Below are 14796 nucleotides of genomic sequence, written 5' to 3'. Positions count from 1 at the left end.
TCAGGATTGCCACCTGACAGGGAAGTCGAGTTTACTATTAACCTAATTCCAGGTACAACACCTATTTCACAAGCACCATACAGGATGGCACCAACTTAGTTGAAGGAGCTGAAGGTGCAATTATAGGAATTAGTTGATAAGGGGTATGTTAGACCCAGTGTGTTACCTTAGGGAGCACCGACCTTATTTGTAAAAAAGAAAAACAGTAATCTCAAGTTGTGTATAGACTATAGACAACTAAATAAAGTGACAATCAGGAATAAGTAACCTTTATCTTGAATAGATGATCTTTTTTATCATTTAAAGGGAGCTATAATGTTCTCTAAGATAGACTTGAGGTCAGGGTCCCATCAGTTGAAGGTAAAAGAAGCAAATGTTCCAAATACTACTTTCAAGACTAGATATGGGCACTATGAGTTTCTAGTAATGCCATTTGGTTTGAATAATGCCCCTGTGGTATTCATAGACCTTATGAACAATATATTCCATCCCTATCTAGATTAGTTTGTGATAGTCTTATTGATGATATTCTAGTTTATTCCAGTAGTAGAGAAAAACATGTGGAACATCTAAGGTTGGTGCTTCAGACGTTGCGAGAAAAGAAGTTGTACATGAAGTTCAGTAAGTGTGATTTCTAGTTAGATCAAGTTATATTTCTAGGGCATGTTGTATCTACAACAGGAGTTACTGTAGATCCCCAGAAGACAGAAGTAATTATGAATTGGGAACGACCCTCTACAGTATCTAAGGTATGTAGTTTTCTAGGTTTAGTAGGTTACTACCGGTGATTTTTGGAAGGCTTTTCCAGGATAGCTCTTCCATTGACTAGATTGACCAGTAAGGATGTAAAGTTTGAATGGTCTCTTGATTGTGAGCATGGTTTCCAAGAGTTGAAACTGAGATTAGTGTCAGCTCCAGTACTTACACTTTGTACTCCAAGTATGGAGTTTGAGATTTATTGTGATGTATTCTGACAGGGACTAGGCTATGTTCTAATGCAGGAAGGTAGAGTGATAGCCTATACTTCTAGAAAGTTAAAGAAGCATGAGTGTAATTACCCTACGCATGATTTGGAGTTAGTATCAGTAATTCTAGCTCTTAAGATATGGAGGCATTACTTGTTTGGTGAGCATTGCCACATTTTCACTGATCATAAAAGTTTAAAGTATATCTTTGATTAGAAAGAGTTGAATTTAAGATAGAGAAGAAGGTTAGAGTTGATCAAAGATTACGATCGTACTATTGAGTACCATCCAGGGAAAGCAAATATGGTGGCTGATGCCCTAAGTAGGAAACCAGGAACAGCGGATGCTACTCTTTGTTCAGTACGAGGTTTAGCATTGCAAGAGGCTTGTTAGCTTCATTTCAGGTACGACCTACCTTAGTTGATGATATTTCACATGAACAATTAGGAGATTCTAGTCTCCAAAAGATAGCTGAGGAGGTAGGTAAAGGTCTGAGGGTAGATTATGAGTTAAGAACATATGGAGTCTTACTCAAGGAAGGCAAGGTTTGTATACCTAATGCCTTAGTATTGAAGCAGACAATTCTAGAGGAAGCGCATAATTCAGCTTATGCTACGCACCCAGGCATTACAAAGATTTTAGAACGTTAAAGAAGTCGTACTGGTGCCCTAGCATGAAAATAGAGATAATAAGTGATTGATTTATCAGTAGGTTAAACCTAAACGACAAAGGCCAGTAGGATTACTTAATCCACTTCCAATGCCATAGTGGAAATAGGAGCATATTATGATGGATTTTTTATTTGGCTTGCCTAGAACACCATCAGGTTATGATGGAATATGGGTAATTGTTGATAGGTTGACCAATATAGCTAAGTTCGTAATAATAAAGATCACTTTTACCCTAGATAGACTGGCTAAGTTGTATGTTGATAAGATTATGAGTAAGTTTGGAGCTCCAGTGACGATAGTGCCAAATCAAGATCCGAGGTTTTTTCAACACTCTGGCTTAGTTTACAGAAAGCTTTTGATACTAAGTTGCATTTCAGTACAGCTTTTCATCCGTAGACAGATGGTCAATCAGAGCAGACGATCCAGACACTAGAGGACATGCTGAGGGCATGTGTTTTACAGTTCAAGGGAAGTTGGGATACACACTTGTTGTTGATTGAATTTACGTATAACAACAGTTATCATTCCAGTTGATTGAATATACGAGGCTTTGTACGGAAGACCTTGTAGAACATCTGTGTGTTGGAATGAGGTTGGAGAAAAGAAACTAGTAGGCCCAGAACTTGTTCAGCAGACGTCAGATAGTGTTAAGCTTATCAAAGAAAATCTTAAGGCGACTCGAGATAGACAAAAGAGTTATTGCTGACAAGCGAAGAAGAGAATTAAAATTCAAGATCGATCATTAGGTATTTCTTAAATTATCTCTATGGAAAGGAATTCTTAAATTTGGCAAGAGAGGATAGTTAAGTCCAAGGTATATCGGACCTTACAATAGAGTGGAGATTGTTGGGTCAGCAGCTTACAGGTTAAATTTACCTCCAAACTATCTCGCATACATGATATTTTCCATATATCGATGTTGAAAAAGTATGTTCCAGATCATGCTCATGTGTTATTAAAGCAATTTTTGCCCGTTTTTCATCTAATAGATTTCTTTGCCACTAAGGATATTTACCTATAAAATAGGATAATTAAACATTAAAAATCCATTTATGAGCCTAATTTAAGCTAGGAATTGTAGCTCTTTCTGAGAGCTATCAAATAACCTCAACTTAATTCTTGCTTGTCCCGAGCAAGGTAGAAATAAATTCAAGCCATACATTTACTCTAAAAAATATATATGTATATATGCTTGCTCAAATTGCTAAGGTTGTTACTATAGTCTGAATAGTCAAATATGATGAAATTCGTAATCAACAATGAAATTCGATTACAATCAATCAATGAAGCACATTTTTAAAATTAATTCTAAATTTATTCATGCATGACTAAGCTTAGAGCCTTGCTAGTTAAGCTTGCACATCCTGGAAAGGTTTTATAATGTTCTCAATCCATTTTCCCCCTACTCTAGCTCGGTTATTGACTTTAAACATACCAAACTTGCAAAAAAAGGGGCAATACTAAGACGTGCCTAAAACTCATACACAAAATTTAGAGGGCATTTGTTTTACCTAGAGAGTAACTTTTACACTCAACCGTCAGGAACCCATCTACTCTTTTCTTATGAGGCCCTAACTCGTCACGGTGGAGGTAGCTCTTTTCAACTATATCCATGCACACGCACATGCCTTTTTAAAAAGAAAAAGAAGAAGAAGCAAGTCGACACTTGTCTCATTTTTTTATGCATTAAATAATAATTTTTTTAGTAACTTTTTTTTTATCATCATCACACTAGGCCCTTTTTGTAAACCCCGAACCCTATTTTCTCTACTTAAGTAAGCTAATTAACATGTTAATCAAGATTAAGAAATAAGTTCTTAATATTTTTTTAGGGAAAAAACTTGAAGAAGAAAAGAAGGAAAAATGTTCTAAGTGTTTAACAAATTGACTCTCGGGTAGAAAGCTTTGTAAGAAAATTTTGGTTTAAGTGTGGAAGACCAAAGTAGCCATGCGTTGAAAGTTGTTAAAGTATACGTCAACCATGCTCCTAAGAGGTTAGTCGAGCACTTAATGGGAATGTTGTATGGAGGAAAATGGCTAGGTGTAGGTCGCATGAGGAACCTTGCGTTAAGCAAAGGCATGCTTTGATAAAAAAAAAAACCATGAGAGGTTAGGTGGGCAAGGATGCACGTGCGAAAGCTTGAAGGCCTAAAACATTGGAGGGCTACGCGTGTGCGTTAATGAACAAGAGTGCAGGATGCACCAAGTAAAGTGCTGCCAAGTTGATGTTGCGTCGAGGAAGGGCGTACGAGTATTAGCTTGATGCGTGACAAGGGCAGGTGAGCCTACGAAGACACTTAGGCAATGCGATGGCAATGACTAATGGTTATACGATGGCATTGGCAAGGAAGTTATGCAATGAGGATGAGTCAGGCACTAGTTAAGCCTACGCGTTGATCAAGTAAAGGCTACGACAAAAGGGAGCAGGCGTTGGCACTAGACTAAGCATTGGGCTAGATGCATTGATGCCATACGTGAGCCAAAGGTTATGTGTTGATTGTGCCAAAGCAAAGGTGAAGCTATGCATTGTTTAAACGATAGTTAGCATCTCAGTCACCAGTCATAGTGGACGAACTGTCGAAATTTAAGGAATTAATCCCACGTAGAGGGTGATTTGGTAGCCTAAAGATGTCTAAAGACATGTAGTGCCTAGTATAAAAAGGGAAAGCTTTAGTTGAAGAGCTCGATTTGAGCTGCTTACTCATGCCTTTAAGGTGATTTTAGAGCCATTCATTTGAGTTTTGAGTGTAGTTGAAGCATAAGGGCTGCCAAAAGAAATCTCTTGCATTGAGGTAGAATCTGAAGAAAACATCAAGAAGGTTAGGCTCTCGAATGAAGTTGGGCTAGTGGTGAAATTTGATGGTTTCTAGCCAAACCAAGAAGAACTCAAAGCTCAAATTTTAAAGTAAGCAATTAAGATTTTTTTAAAGCAAGTTTGTAAAAGGAAATTTTCTAAGATAAAGTCTAGAAAATAATTTATTCAAGCTCAAAGTTGAAACTGGGTTTTGGTTGAACAAATAGGCAGCTGGAACTGTTGAGCAAGCAGGCTGCTCAACTTAAGTAGGTTGCAGGCGCACATGAGGGGCAGGTTGGGCGCAAGGCTTACGTTGACGCAGTGCGCAAGGGAAGGTATTATGCTGTGTGGCATGTGTTGAGGTTGTGAGTTTAAGAGGGCATAAGAGACACTAGGCTGTGTGGGTAGAAGCGTTGGGCGTAAGGGCTTGCTGTGCGTTGGTGTGCTAAACAAGCGCAAAGGACATGTGATGAGCGCATGGGTTGCAATGTTGGCTACATGACTAAGGCTCAAGTATTCAAATTTTTCCTAAGTGTTGGGTGCATGGGAAGGTATGCGTTGGAAGGAAAAATGATGTTTCAAAATTATTGTTGAGTACTTTTAGGGGAATTAGTCTCACAAAGAAGCCATAAGTGTTTGCTAAACATGTTTTTTATTTCCATAAGGTTAACACCAATAGGAAGGGCTTATCAACCCTAGGAGGAACGCCCAAAGGTTGTGAGTTCCAAAGTTGATGTTTTTCAAATGTTTTAGTAAAATATGCTTAAGAAATATTTAGACTAATGCTTGTCTATATGAATGATTAAAGTGTTTTCCAAGCAAACTATGTTTCATGTAAGCCACTAACACATGCTACGTTTTAAAGAAGCTTATGAGCATGACTTAAGTATTCATTACTTATTAGTTAAAAGAGCATGCGTTAGAAATTATGCTTATTAGCAAAATGTTGAAGCATATGACTTATGATGCTATGCTTTCAAAGAATGATTTACTTCAAAGTATGAGTTTTATGATGAATGTTAGAACTTGATATTGAAGGATAATGTGAAGGTATATGGGCAATAGTACCTAAGATATGACAGTCCTTAGTATTAACCACATGCATGTAAGTAAAGTCGATGTTGGTTGTGTTGAGAGCACTCTACACCAACTAAGGTTTAACGTTTAGGGATTGAGCAAAAGGGTTCTCTCTCAACTTAAAGAATATGTAAAGCTATATTTTAAGTTATGCTATGAGAAAAGTTTTATTTATGAGTTTTCTTGGCAGTTTTCAGTTTTAAAGCATGTTGTTTAAGATTTATTAGTCACTCACTGGGCTAGTAGCTCACTCGATCAAATGTTTTCCTTTTCCCCAGTAGTGATCATCTCCCTAGAGGATAATTGCACTGTTGTGTTGCCACTTAAAAGCTTCAGTTGAAGAGGAAGTCTAGGTGTCTATTCTGTAATTATCTGTATACAGTGTTGCATATTAGGGACCAGTTTTGAGTGTGGGACCACTGAACTTATTTCTGTTTATATGTTTTAAGTTTTCTATATTTTGAGCCCCGGGGATGTTATAAATGTTTTAAGTTCCGCTAGTTCTTAAATGTTAAAGATGTTATTCCAGGGTTTCCTAAATAGGTTAAATAGGTTAGCTAGGCGGTAAGTGCCAAAAAAGGGTTGGTAACTGCTACCGGCACACTTCCTTCTAGATTAAGTGGATAATCTGGGAGTGGGTGTGACACTTTTTTATCCACTTTGTCTAGTTTTGCTCTAAAACAAGTACGATTACTCTAAATATAGAAGGTGAGCCTTTCGAGGTGACAATAGAAATCAAAATCAGTTAATATAATTCTATGTATGCAAGACCTAAGTTTGCAAGAACAATGACTTGAAGATGCATGAGAGTACAAGATTTTTTTTTAAGTGGGCTAAAAATCATAATCATGCTCTCCTAACATTATTTCATACAAATTTAATCACAGAGAGAGTGCGTCATAAAATATTCATCATAACAAAGTAGCAGAGTAAACAAACATTTTAGCACACAAAATTGTCCGAGCACAGCGCTCGAGGACCCCAAACTATCACAAATATATCAAAGATATACCCCACCCCCAACTTAAAATGATAAGTTTTCCCCAATGTATCCCTAAGCTAAGCTCTATGGAATAAAGAGTACAAGGGAACAGAGAAACTCCCCTAATAACATTCTCGTGCAGGGGTGGTGGTAGGAAGCTAAGCTTCTTTTTTGGTTCTTTTTTCTTCTAGGACCAAGGAGTGACACCTATAAAAGAAAAACAAAAACCTAACTAAGAAAACAATGAAAATAAAAAATTACCATTTTACCCCATAATGGCATCTTGCTCCTTAAGTCTCCAATGATCCTCTATTGAACAATTGGTTTATGGTCTAAACAATAAACCGAGTCCCTCTTTGTCACGAGATGGTGGGGCCCCTTTGTTCAAGACCAGGAATCCGTACTTAAGGGAACAACCTATCTGTTGACCCTAAGATAGGTAGGAGTGAATTTCATCTTGTAAGACTATATCCCTAACTACCTATCCGATCTTACCTCTAAAATGGGAGGCTTATTGAGCGGTGATGTTGAAACACTCTCATCTATGCAAATTAAAGGATAATCCCGAATAAACAGGAGTTCATAGTTAGCTTAGGATTAAGATTGAATTACCTTAGGTTATCGAATTGAAATAGTCAGTTTTAACAATAAACGGTCGTTATAAAGAAAAGTCACTATTTCGTGTTTCAGTCTTATGCAAACATATTTTACATAGGATGCCTCCACTCGCATGTCTCCATATGAATAATTTTGGGATTATATCATTTGTGTCAATATACAAAGAGGGTCGCATCCATAGTGTCCCCAAGACAAGGTACACAACCCTATCCATATACTTATAGACTTTTTTGGCTATATACTAAAATTTGACCTTCTTTTATGTCTCTACATAAAGTTTAAGTATTCATATTATAGTCATGGGTTGGTTTATTGGATTTATAAAAGAATGCTATTCAATGACACCTTTATTGAATTTCAATAATCACTTTATTGTGAATAGAATATGTTTAATGTTTACAAACTGCGAGTTTTAGGACATTTCCAACAGTTCATATATTAAAGAACTCAACATCATACCTTGGCTTGAAGTTTGAGGACTCAACTGCTCAACATGGTGGTCAATGCCAATCAACTCACTACTGCTCAAGTTGGCAGGACCAGATGATGGTTGCAACAAGAACTCTTCAAGTCTCCCAACTGATTCAGTAATTGAGCAACAAAGTCACTTAGATTCTGAAATTCAGTTCTAGCTTCGGATCTGGAATAGAAGCTATCATGCTGGTAACTTGAGAATTCCTGTTGTCTATAGTAGGGTTCATGCACAAACTCACAAAAGCTGTTAGAAAGTTCCCTAGCCAAATCTTCTAATCATATACATGAATTGGCAGAAGAAGTATGCACCGACATTGGGGTTTTCCTAGGTATCTCCCAATGGGGATTATAATCATTCATAGGACCATGCAAAAGGCGAGGACATGCTTCGGATGAATGACTTTGAAGTGAACAAACTCGACATGTTTCAAGTTCCTGTAATTGCCTTGTAGCCAAAACTTAAACAAAAGGGGTTAGTTCAAATATTTGACTTGTAAGCTCATTAATTTCTCTTACCTCTTGTTCTCTTTTTCGTTGAGTCGCTTGCCTCGCAATAAGATCGCAATGGAAGTTAATATCATCCGCCATAATAAAAACAAATAGACTCAAAGATAAAGAAAACTTATTTTGATGTTTTAAAGTATACTAGTTAAATTTAGCTAAGAAATAGATTAATTGGCTTGGCTTCCCAGCAACGGTGCCGATTTGTTAGCTAAGAACGTGCGTGTCATTATCACACTTCCAAGGACCAAACAAATGATATTTATAAATTTACCAAACCACTACTTATACTACTAGGTAGCACAAGTGGCAAGTACGGGGTCGAACTATAGGGAGCCTACGAATTTAATTTCACCTAAGCTAAACTTGACTATGGAAAGTGATAAAAACGAGGGGTTTCGATTTGGGTAGAATGAAAAACATTCATGAAATTAAAATGAAATGGATAAATGTAAACTAGGATTGGTCTATCTAGCTTCTAGAACAAGATGGATGCTTAATGCAATTTCAATCATCGAATTTTGTAAATTAAATATGCAACCAATTTATGCATTCACAAAAACTCGCTCGATTTGACCTAACTAGCCTCTACAAAGGTGGACAACTAGCAAGGGTCAAACCTAGAGAGTGTCCTAGATATTAATTGAGGTAGGAAAGTCATTCCCTAATTAAACTACATGTTCGGTCCTAGATATTTATTTTGCTTGTATTTGAGTTAGATAAATAATCTACATACTCCTAAGTTTACCATTCTATTTAAAGAATGATAATTGGCATGTCCTAATCTAGAATACCATACATCACATAACTCAGCAATTATAAGTAGAAGAGTTGATATTATTCTTATTCTTTGGCATTTGTGCCAGTACATTCGATTTGAGTATGCCATCACTCAGATAGCCTTTCGCTACATGTCCTAGATATTTATCTAACTCAAATACAAGCAAAAGAAATTAAACTACATGCTTCTAAATGAGTTATGTCCCTAATTAAACTACATGCTTCTAAATGAGTTAAGCCACATGTTCAATGTGAGCATGTGCTAAATATTTGAGTTAAAATGGTAAGCTTAGGACTATTGCTGAATTTTAACATTGGTAAAAGATACAAATGTGAAGTTTGTGTTAAATCAAAGTTTACTAGAAAATTATTTTGGTCTGTGGAAAGAAGTAATGAATTACTTGATTTAATCCACAATGATATATGTGACATGAAAATTACTTCCATATGAGGTGGTAAGAGATACTTTGTCACATTCATTAATGATTGTAGTAAATATTACTATGTATATTTGTTACATAGTAAAGATGAAACCTTTAATGTTTTTAAAACATATAAGACAGAAGTTGAAAATCAACTTGAGAAGAAAGTAAAAGTGCTTAGATCAGATAAAGATGGTGAATAGGAGTCATCATCACTTTATGAATTCTATGAAGTTAATGGTATAATCCATCAAACGATAACACCTTATAAACCACAACAAAATGATGTAGTTAAAAGAAAGAACTAAACTTTAAAGGATATGGTTAATTGCATATAAAATAGTTCAAGTTTACCTCATAATTTGTGGGGGGTGTTAGAGTTGACATTCAACATGCGAAAGAGATTTGGATCTTAATCACACTAATTATATTAATTTTAGTAAATAAGCATGGAGGTTATACATAGCAAATTAGGGTTAAAATGTACAACCTTTATAGAACTCCAAAAAATGATGCATTTCCTCTTTGTTTTCTAATCATGAATGGTTCGTAGACAACCACAAGAGCCTTCTCCGCCATTCTCTAGCCTTGAAACGGATTGTGGGATCCAAGTTGTAAAGAAATTGAAGAAAATTTTGGGATTGAAGAGATTTTGGTGTGAGAATTTGAAAGAACAAAATTCTTTCAAAAAACAAATTTGCATGAACTTTTCCTCCACCAATTTTCTTCTATATATAGTGTAATTACATGCAAAGAGACTTAATCTCAAGTTGACACTCAATTTTACATGCATTAATTGGAATTAAGGTGTTTTAGTAATTGGAAAAAGTGGGATAATTCCACTCACTTGAAAAATTCATTTAATCTTTTGAATTTAAAAAAACTCAATTTAAATGAATTTCAATTTTAAATAAAATTAATTCAAATAATTATTTTTAAATAAAATCCATTTCTTTAAAACTAATTTTAAATAAAAGTAATTCTAATAATTAATTTTAACTAAAATTAATTTTAAATAATTAATTAATCAAATTAATTTAATATCAAATATTAAATTAATAAAACACCAATCTTGAACGTGAATCCCCATTTACGTGTATAATTTTTAAATCAAATTTAAGTAACTACAACTCTCTAATTTCATTTAATTCAACAATTAAACCTTATAATTACAATAATTATATCATATTTAACGATGATTCCCTAGATTGAATTTGAACGTTTCAAATTCTCTTATCACACTATTCTAAGGTTTAGTCTGATATGAGCTAGTAGGGAGACTTAATGGACCTACATATCATGAGCTCCAACAATTCGAGATTAACGAGCTAAACTCTTTAACCTAATTAACCAACATTCATTAACTGCCATAACACTCCACTAAAGTCCAGTAGCTTGCACTCGCCTCACTGTAGATATATTTCCATCCACACGATCTAACCATGATTAATAAATCGATCCTTCATAGGTTGTTCGTGAAGGAAATCAGAACTGAGATTTCCATGAACAGCAGAACAAGACTATTCCAAATTACAATCATGAATCAACAAATCATTTACAGTTGACTTCAAACAAACGGTTATGCAATTCATACAGAAATTATAGCATGTACAATACAAAGAAACAGAAAGTAAAACACTACATACATAGGCAGAAGCGTCTCCACGCTCCGATGCGCACTCTGATCGAATAACAGCAACCACGAGCGCTCGATCTACACGACCGTAACACAACACGAACACTTCGTGCTCGTCCTTAACGATCTCCTTGGTCACGAACACCGCACTCGTCCTCAGCGACATGAACAGCCTCCACGGCACTACGAACGGCCTCCAGAAAACCTCGACAGCATCGAGTTGAGTCTAACACCACCAACTAGGTGACCTTGGTATTCTCGGTGTGAGAATCCAGAGGGTGGGCTCTGTTTGGACTTGGTATGAGGCAGACGAATGGAGGAAACAACGATTGCGTACATGACTGGCCAAGTGGGAGAAGTTGGAGACCTATCGTATAGGTCGATGCCCAATCGTTTAGATAAAACTATGCGATCATCTAGCAAAAGCTATGCGATCGTTTAGCTCGATTTGTCGCGTACAGACTCTACACGATCGTTTACCTTGGGCCACTGATCGTTTAGCAAAGCTATGCGATCGTTTATTAAACACTGCACGATCGTTTAGCTCGCACCTGCACGATCGTTTAGCTCACCCAGCCGTCGTTTAATAAATCTGTATTTACTTGACGACTTCGTGAGTTTCTTTTTGCGGAGAGAAAACTTAAAAATCTTTTTCAAACTTTTGAAAAACTCATTTTCAAAATTGGAAACCACTTTCTTTTTAAACTCACGGTTACCATGATCCAATAACCACCTACTACTTTAGTTATTTAAAAGAAAAAGTATTAATTATCTAATAATTAATATTATTATAAACATAAATGATAACCAAATTATCATACTATATTTATAACCTATAGTAACCATAGTTCTTTTTCTATTCCATGGTACTTAATAGAAATCTCATTTACATCAATCTTCCACTAGATGTATCTCATATATCATACCGATTATATCATATATAATCAAAATACCTCTTTTCAATTTGAACATTTCAAATCAACACCAAGAACTAATCCTCAACAGAATCCAAGCCACCAAGGGGACCTCATCGACCTGTAGATCCGAAGCTCCAATGGTACGTGAATAACTGACTAAACTTTTTAGTCACGGGATCCACCATCCGTTAACTGCCAGGCACTCTACTAAAGACCGACAGCTGAACTCTTCTCACTACAGATATATTATGTGTTCATCTTAACCAATCAGCAGTGCGACAATCCTTCACAAATCACTCGTAAGTACAATTGGGCCAATAACCGTTATGCCCCTATAGTTACATCTATCTCCTTAAGTACCACTGATTTCTCTAATGAACATAAATCATAGTCCTACTATGACTGAGTCTTCTCTTCCAAAGAGAATTTGTGACCACTATATTTAAGCCCCGGAATTAACCCTTAAGGGAGCAATCTCTCTACTTATCCCTGCTTTGGGAAAGGAGTGAATTCCATCTTGTGGATTGAGTTCCTAGCTCCCAGATCAGATAAGTCTCCAAAAGATAGGCATGTTGAGTTGGTAATCTGGCCCCTCTCACCCATACTAATCAAAGGACCGCCCTCAAAGGCAGAAGTTCACAAAACACTCAAGATTGAGGTCGTATCACCTATGATCGTTTAGGTGAGATGCAAGTCTCTAGTATCAACGGCGTTATATACAGAGTCTAGTCATCTCGTGGTTCAGGTCTTATATAAACTCTTTGTATAGGACACTCCCGCTCCACGTCTCCACATGAATGGTCAGGATTTACCATTTGTAGTAGTTTACAACACTTGCAAACCTGTACAAAGCAGGTCGTATTCGTAGTGTCACCAGGATCAGGTATCCCATCTTAATCCTTATACTACAGACTGATTTAGGTTATCACTTAAGGCATGATCCACTTGTATATCACATATACATGCTTAAGTTCACATAAGATAACCAAGAAGCTTTGTTTATTAGATATGAGTAAATACCAGAATTAAATAACACTTATTTTATTCTTTGAACAATGTATATCTTTACAAAACAACGTGACTCCGGGAGAATTAGGACACCAATCCCAACAGTTCGTAATTACATCTGGGTCAAAATTACTGTTTTACCTCTATAATTACATCTTGTTCCCTAAATTCCACTGATCCACTAATGAACAATTGGTTTGTGGTCCAACCGTTAAACCGAGTCCTTCTTAAGCCAATGAAAAAGTAAGGCCCCTTGTTTAAGACCCGGAGTCAGTACTTAAGAGAACAACCTATCTACTATCATTAAAATCGGGTAGGAGTCAATTCCATCCTACAGGACTATGTCCCTAACTATCTACCTGGTCTTACCCCTAAAATGGAAGGCATGTTGAGTCGGTGATGTTGAGTCACTCTCACCTATGCAAATTAAAGGATAATCCCAAACAAACAAGAGTTCATAGTTAGCTTAGGATTAAGATCGAGTTACCTAGGTCATCAAATTGAAATAGTCAGTTTTAACAATAAACAACGTTATAAAGAAAATTGACTATTTCATAGTTTGATCTTATGCAAACATCTTTTTCATAGGATGTCCCCACTCACAGGTCTCTACATGAACGATTTCAAGATCACATTATTTGTATCAAATACAAAACGGGCTACATCCGTAGTGTCCCTAGGATAAGGTACCCAACCCTATCCTTATACTTATAGACCGTTTTGGTTATATACTAAAACTTGATTCATTTTTACGTCTCCACATAAAGTTCAAGTATTCATGTTATAGCCAGAGGTTCATTCATTTATTGGATTTAGGCTTTAACATGTACAATTTACATATTCAATAATAACTTTATTGAATAAACCTCAATAACATCTTTATTGTAAATAAAATATGTTTAATGTTTACAAATTGCGAATTTTAGGACATACAACCCAAAAGGGGGAAGCTTTACTAACAACAAATTTTATACTAAATAGAATTCCACATAAAAGGACTAATAAGTCGTCTTATAAAGTGTGGAATGGAAAGTTACCTTCCTATAAAATGCTGAAAGTGTGGTGGTGTTTGGCAAAGGTACAAATTCCTTTACCAAAAAGGACCAAACTTGGGCTTAAGACAATTGATTGTGTCTTTATAGGCTATGCAATGCATAGTGCTACTTATAGATTTATAGTGACTAAATAAAAAATAACTTATATCAATAATTACCATAATGGAATCTATTGAAGTTGAATTTTCTAGGATATATTTCCTTTAAAGGAAGAAGGACATACATTTATGGGTGCCAAAAGATTTAATGAGGCTAGCTCTTCGAAAGGTCAAGACAATCAGAATACTGAGTCTAAACCTATAAGAAGCAAAAAAACTAAGAAAACTACTTTTTTTGGACCTGATTTCATAACTTATATGATAGAAGGTGAACCCCAGAGTTTTCAAGAAGTTGTGCCATTGTCTGATGCATCTTATTGGAAGGAAGCTATCAATAGTGAGCTAGAATCCATTTTATAGAACAATACTTGAATATTGGTTGATTTACCTCCTGGAAGTAAACCAAGTAAATGGATTTTTAAGAGAAAGCTAAAGGCTGATGACACTATTGATAGCTAAAATCTTTCGCCAAAAAGAATGGCTAGATTTCTTTGATACATATTCTTCAGTTACGAGGATTGCATCTATATGGATGTTCATTGCCATAACAGCTTTACAAAATTTAGAAATACACCAAATGGATGTAAAATGTACATTTTTAAATGAAAATTTAGATGAAGAAATCTATATGGAGCAACCTGAAGGGTTTGTTGTTAAAGAATTTGAAGACAAAGTTTGTAAACTTGTCAAGTCTCCTTATGGTTGAAACAAGCACCTAAACATTGGCATGAAAAGTTTGATCACACTTTGTTATAAAATAGATTTAAGATAAATGAGTGTGATAAATGTGTATATTTT

The sequence above is a fragment of the Benincasa hispida genome, unplaced genomic scaffold (assembly GCF_009727055.1).
Source record: "Benincasa hispida cultivar B227 unplaced genomic scaffold, ASM972705v1 Contig596, whole genome shotgun sequence".
Classification (NCBI taxonomy): Eukaryota; Viridiplantae; Streptophyta; class Magnoliopsida; order Cucurbitales; family Cucurbitaceae; genus Benincasa; species Benincasa hispida.
The sequence above is the reverse complement of the archived record's forward strand: the minus strand, read 5'-3'. Positions refer to the sequence as shown.